General features: G+C 26.6%; 1 non-coding gene across 1 annotated transcript; it reads right to left on the bottom strand.

Moving 5' to 3' along the window:
• Positions 1–3,800: 3,800 nt before the first annotated feature.
• TRNAL-AAG (transfer RNA leucine (anticodon AAG)) lies at positions 3,801–3,882 on the bottom strand. The gene has a single exon. It is a non-coding gene; the product is annotated as a tRNA-Leu (tRNA).
• Positions 3,883–6,542: the final 2,660 nt, after the last annotated feature.

The following is a 6,542-nucleotide window of genomic DNA, read 5'->3' as shown; positions in this document are numbered from 1 at the left end:
ATTCATATACATCTTTCAGGGCATAAAATTTTCGTTTATTCTCTAAATTGATCTAATAATGGATCATTACCCTTCTATTCCAATCAAACTGTGTGTATTTGGAATGTTCGAAATAAAATTACACAAAATATTCATAGATATAACGGAACAAACATTTATTAATAGCTTAATATCAAATTATAACCTTAAAATGTTAATGCACATCTATTGCTTTAGGTTTGTAAAGAATGACATTTCATGGTTTCTTTTCCTCTGCTATTTATTATGTCGAATAAAGAACACCCTTTTATAATAAATACCATTGTTACAAAACAAATGTTTGTCAGTTGTCTCAACGTGACCAAGAGAAAGGTTCTAGAGCACGTGGCCTCCTTACTTCTTCAAAGTAAATTCGCGTGCAAACATCGCTGGTAAAATGCATTCATAGATCGAATCACGCAAACCGGTAAAATTACTGACCAATCCACAAGCGGAGCTGCGTGTGCGTATGTCAACGCGTCGCGGACATTTATTTATCGGCATATGTAAAATTCGTCGTCGTGCACAATGAAGGAAAATTGGGGTCACCAGGTTATGTTGGACTCCGACGTAACGTTCTTCGTTGACGCTCGCGATAATTCGGCACACGAAAGGATCTTGAATAAGAACAGCCTAACCTCTCGTGACTTTATTCGCCACGTGCCGCTTAAGATTGAAAGGGGAATCAGGCTCGATCGCGATTACGAGACGTTCACTCTAATCTGCTGGACAATATATGGAAATGAAAACGACCAGCGCCTTTTTATTCGATGATTAATCGCGGCAAGTCGCTTCCAACCTCATTGAGGAAAAGAAAGTATAGTGTAGTAACCCCTACAATGTAACGAAGTGGCTAAAGTGGTTAACTGTCGAAGTTAACACGTTCAAATATTTCTGCAATCGGATTGGCAGATGCTTGAAAAGATAAATGCCCGAAATCTTAGTTCGGATTTGTAAAATATTATCTATGACTTTTAATGTCGCTATGTCAGTCGGTATAATTACCTTGTTATCGCTTAACCTTTAGACGAATGAAGAAATAGAGAATAATGTTTTTGTAATTTCAATTTATATTTTTAACTGTTCTTAGACGGAAATTTGCTAATTTTAAATAGAAAATTGAAAAAGTTTTCAAAAATTTTAGAAAGAAACAAAAAAAATATTTTTACAATAGAAGATTAGTCTGGTTAGTTTTAGTCGCAAATTGTTAAATGTACCTCTAAATTTAACGATGCATTAGCAAGCGAGGATGAAATGAGATATCATGAATGCTACTATACTTTCTATATTACTTCACGTGTTGTCACGAAACTTTCCTCATCATTTCTTAAAAGTGATCTATCGAACTCGAGCGTCTGTTTTAAATAGGATGCATATCTCTTATGGTTTCGGTATTATTGAATTCTTACTAAATCAGAGAAACAAAAAAAAACTCAGGTTTTTATATTTTTTACTTTAATATATAAAACATACATAATTATTTTAATTTTAATTTTAATTTTAATCGAATTGTTGAACTTCTGAAAATGAAAATAATATTAGACATGACTATATTTACAATATTACATACAGCATTTTTTTTTTGTAAAATTGCAAAAATTGTAATATAAAAAATATGGTACAAAAAAAAAGTATTATTATCTTATAGTTAGTCGAAAAAATATACAGTCCAGAAAAAAAATTCAATGCAAATGTATATGCTGTCTACGCGACAGAAAATGTATTAAATAATCTTGGAAAACAAAAGAATACTTAATGTTCGTAACATTTAATCCTATTTCTAGTACCGCCCTTAACACAAGACAAACGAAGTATTTATCCTGACCCTGCATTTAGGAACTCTAGCACATTTCCTATATCTGAATTCTTCAAAATTAAATGAATTGTAACATTTCATTTTTTAACCTATTTATATACTTATATTAGTTTTGCAATTTTTGTAAATTTAGCTTAAATTACAAACTAAATTACAAATTAAAATTACAAACTTTTAGAAAATTTTTGCTTAACACAATATTTCTCAAGTTGGCGACATTATTTCCTTGAAAACTCGATGCTCTTGTACTTTTATAAATATATAAAATATATAAAACATTTGGCTATTGGCTGAATTAAAATCATGTATATAAAATTAATATCCGTGATACTTTTATTTCTTAAAAATGACAGAACTCGAAAAAATGATACTAAAATTGAACTTTACTCTTTCACAGCTCTTCATTTTGTTACATATTGTTTTACGTTATTTATTTAAGTTCAGATAATAGTTATACTCATTTAGATTAGAGAAAATACTCGAATCATTTAATTTGCATAACACGGACCGTAATCGGTACCGTTATTCAAATTTTTTTAAATTTCACCGATTTAAAAAAAAACCATTCTTTGCATATTATTACAGATAACTACTGCAAATGTTGTCTGTAACTAGTTAAAATATATGAAAACGTGTATAATTATAGTAAAAAATTTATAATATAAATAAAAAAATGGAAAAATATATAATAAAAACTAAATCGATGTTTTTGATATTTTTTTAAAAATCGATTTGGAAATGACGATTGGGATTAGAGTAGTTCCGCATTAATTTGATCATATACAACAATAGTATAGTTTATTTTACACAATTTCCAGAAAACTGGAAATAACCTAACATCGACTTCTACAGAACGATTCAATTTTAAATCACATCGGTAGGTAAGAGAAAAATATGAATGCAACAACAGAGGGCAGTTTTATTTAAATGATTTAAAACCCGGATTTTCAAAACTTCTGTAAACAGAAAAATATACATAATAGCTTTTACTTTTATTTACGATATATATAAATAAATTATACACTGATATTACGTACATAATACAGAGATCTTATAAAATAAAAAGTACAAATCATTTTCTTCTTGTTTGCAAGAATTTTTTATATGAGAATTCAATTTATCTATTTTTAATGCTAAAATATGATTCCAATAATATTAGCCTAATAATACATTTATTATAATAATAATAAAACTGCGTAATATTGCAATAAAAATATAAGATCTTATTTTTATTAAAATCATTTATAACAAGATTAAATAATAATATTGGAATTAAATAAAATGATAATAATGATAATATTGATAACATAAAAATGATAATATCAATAAAATCATAATAATAATATTGATAATAATATATTACTAATAATATCAATAAAATATAATTTTACTAATAAAAATCATATTGTTATAATTTATCTATTTGGAAATCAAATGGGTAGAATTGGGATATGCCATGAAATGTAGTTCACTGAAAAATAAATATTTTTAAATTATATTATACAATATAGACATGAAATCAGAATGAAGCCCAGGGCCCCACAATCTCTAACGACAGCGCTGTCCATCTTTCTCGCACTGGTTGTTTCTCATTCTGGTCTTCAAAATTGGCGGATCGGGAAAAGATAACAGTGGATCGATTCCTGGAACGCCCACTTCCCCCGTAAGTTATCTCATGTATGGTTTAAGCCTAGGATAACTTCAGAGGCAATACTATCGATGACATAAGAGTATCGGCAAATTTTTTAGGAAAACTGGCAATAGCAAAATTATTCGTAATTCTGAATAAATCATTTCGTAATATCTGTGAACAAAATTTTTTATCGAATTATGAATACAATTCGTTGATATATTGAAAATATTGGTACAAATATTGAATTAGAAAGACACCAATGTTTTAGGGGGTTTCTTTTTTTTTAGATTTTCTTGTTTTTTGATTTGGAAAGTGCAAAATGTGCAAAAAATCTGGCAGCGATGGGATTCGAACCCATGCCTCCGAAGAGACTGGTGCCTTAAACCAGCGCCTTAGACCGCTCGGCCACGCTACCCCGTGACTGATGTTTTCTAACAGTTAGTCATCGATGGTAAATTTATTTTCTTCGTATTTTTATTTATATATAATATAGATTCTTCATACTTATTATAGTATTCTTAAAATTTGTACTTATTATTAAGAAAGATATTACTATCGTAATAAAATAATAAAAGTCAATTTTATTACCCAATTTTTTATTATCATTACATGGTCTTTGAAATTAAAAATAGATATACTTATATGTATATTTTATACAAAAATTATTATGAGATTGCATTAACTATTGTAACTACATTTTTCTTTCAAGTTTCATTAAAATTTTTTTATCTTGTACTCTCTCTTTACAACAGGTAAAACGGGTAAAAGCGTTAAATTGAGTTTAATACTTGTCAATTTTTAATTAACTTTCATTATTTAAATTTTATTTATATTTTTGATTTTCTCTGACATTTTTATTATATGTGACATTTATATCTCTAATATTTACTTATTTTTTGATTATATGTTCTTCATTGAAAATATCGCTAATAATGAAAAAATATGCTATAATTATCTCTAAATGTAGATAAAAGGACTTCGATATGATACTATCATATGCAATGAAATAATAATTAATCAGTTTTAGTTGAAACAAATCAAAGAAGTCTCATATGAATGTTAAATTTGCAAACTTTATATGATTTTTTCTAAAAAAACGATACAAGATATTGACATAAAATTTTAACAATATATTTCTTATTATTAGGACTACTAAAACAGTCAAATGCTGATTTTATTTTTGCAGTTACTAAAGATATACAACTATTTTTAGCAAAATTAATAATCATTTAGAAAATGAATTGCATCAAATGATATAGTGTTGAAATCAATTATTTTATTTAAATATTCAGCTTGAAATCTTATTTAAAGCTGATTTTATAAAAATCCTATTTTGACAATTTTACATTTTCTTTTATTTTATATTTTTTATTTGCTAAATTTACTGTATTCCTTGAGAGCAGACAGTCAAATGCAAAGGATTAATTTTTATTGGCATAGAAATGTTTTTGTGACTTCATTTTTGAAGAAATTGAATTTTTGAATTCGTTGAGTATACAGTTGCAATATTTTTAATATAGTTCTAAAAAATGTGCTGAAAAAATTACGTTTAAATTAAGAATTAACAAAAATTAAAATCTCGTAAGTGGCATATACATTTCTTTTAATTTAGGGGATTTTAGGGAATTTTTATATGAAATTTCTTACTATTATTCCCTTGACACGTAACATATTAAATATTACAAACTGTTCATAATTAAAGTTTATGCATTGTAATTTTAAGTATCATTTATCAAATTCATATCGCTAAAAATCCCATTTAATATCTATTACAGAAAGTTAGTAGATAATTAAGAGAGATAACTAGGATCTCATTTAGAGTTTAAGGGTATCTGGATATGTTCCAAATCTGTATCAATAATGGACACAGTGCTTGGAATCGGGGCCAATTTGTAAGTGCAACGTAATTGTGTGCCAATCATGAAGAAACGTTGGTCAATTACACTCAGTTCCTTATTTTATAGGTCAGGTTGAGATATCGATTCTCGAACAGACAATTCCATTTTTCGCTTTCAATTAAATGATTATCCCTAACGTAGAAGGTTCATTAATAATTTGATAACTGTCTGATAATTTTTGAGTGTTTTCATTCTTTTATAGCTTGCAAGCACAAAATTGAATTTCCACAATTAAAAGGAAAGCTAACAAACTAAAATTACAAACTTTAAATTATTAACAAATTAAATTACAAACTAATATCTAAATTATATTAAATTAATATAATAAATTATATTATATTAAATTACAAACTAAATTACAAATTAAAATTACAAACTTTTAGAAAATTTTTGCTTAACACAATATTTCTCAAGTTGGCGACATTATTTCCTTGAAAACTCGATGCTCTTGTACTTTTATAAATATATAAAATATATAAAACATTTGGCTATTGGCTGAATTAAAATCATGTATATAAAATTAATATCCGTGATACTTTTATTTCTTAAAAATGACAGAACTCGAAAAAATGATACTAAAATTGAACTTTACTCTTTCACAGCTCTTCATTTTGTTACATATTGTTTTACGTTATTTATTTAAGTTCAGATAATAGTTATACTCATTTAGATTAGAGAAAATACTCGAATCATTTAATTTGCATAACACGGACCGTAATCGGTACCGTTATTCAAATTTTTTTAAATTTCACCGATTTAAAAAAAAACCATTCTTTGCATATTATTACAGATAACTACTGCAAATGTTGTCTGTAACTAGTTAAAATATATGAAAACGTGTATAATTATAGTAAAAAATTTATAATATAAATAAAAAAATGGAAAAATATATAATAAAAACTAAATCGATGTTTTTGATATTTTTTTAAAAATCGATTTGGAAATGACGATTGGGATTAGAGTAGTTCCGCATTAATTTGATCATATACAACAATAGTATAGTTTATTTTACACAATTTCCAGAAAACTGGAAATAACCTAACATCGACTTCTACAGAACGATTCAATTTTAAATCACATCGGTAGGTAAGAGAAAAATATGAATGCAACAACAGAGGGCAGTTTTATTTAAATGATTTAAAACCCGGATTTTCAAAACTTCTGTAAACAGAAAAAT

The sequence above is a fragment of the Eufriesea mexicana genome, unplaced genomic scaffold (genome assembly GCF_001483705.2).
Source record: "Eufriesea mexicana isolate 0111107269 unplaced genomic scaffold, ASM148370v2 scaffold1387, whole genome shotgun sequence".
Taxonomy (NCBI): Eukaryota; Metazoa; Arthropoda; class Insecta; order Hymenoptera; family Apidae; genus Eufriesea; species Eufriesea mexicana.
The sequence above is the reverse complement of the archived record's forward strand: the minus strand, read 5'-3'. Positions and strand labels throughout refer to the sequence as shown.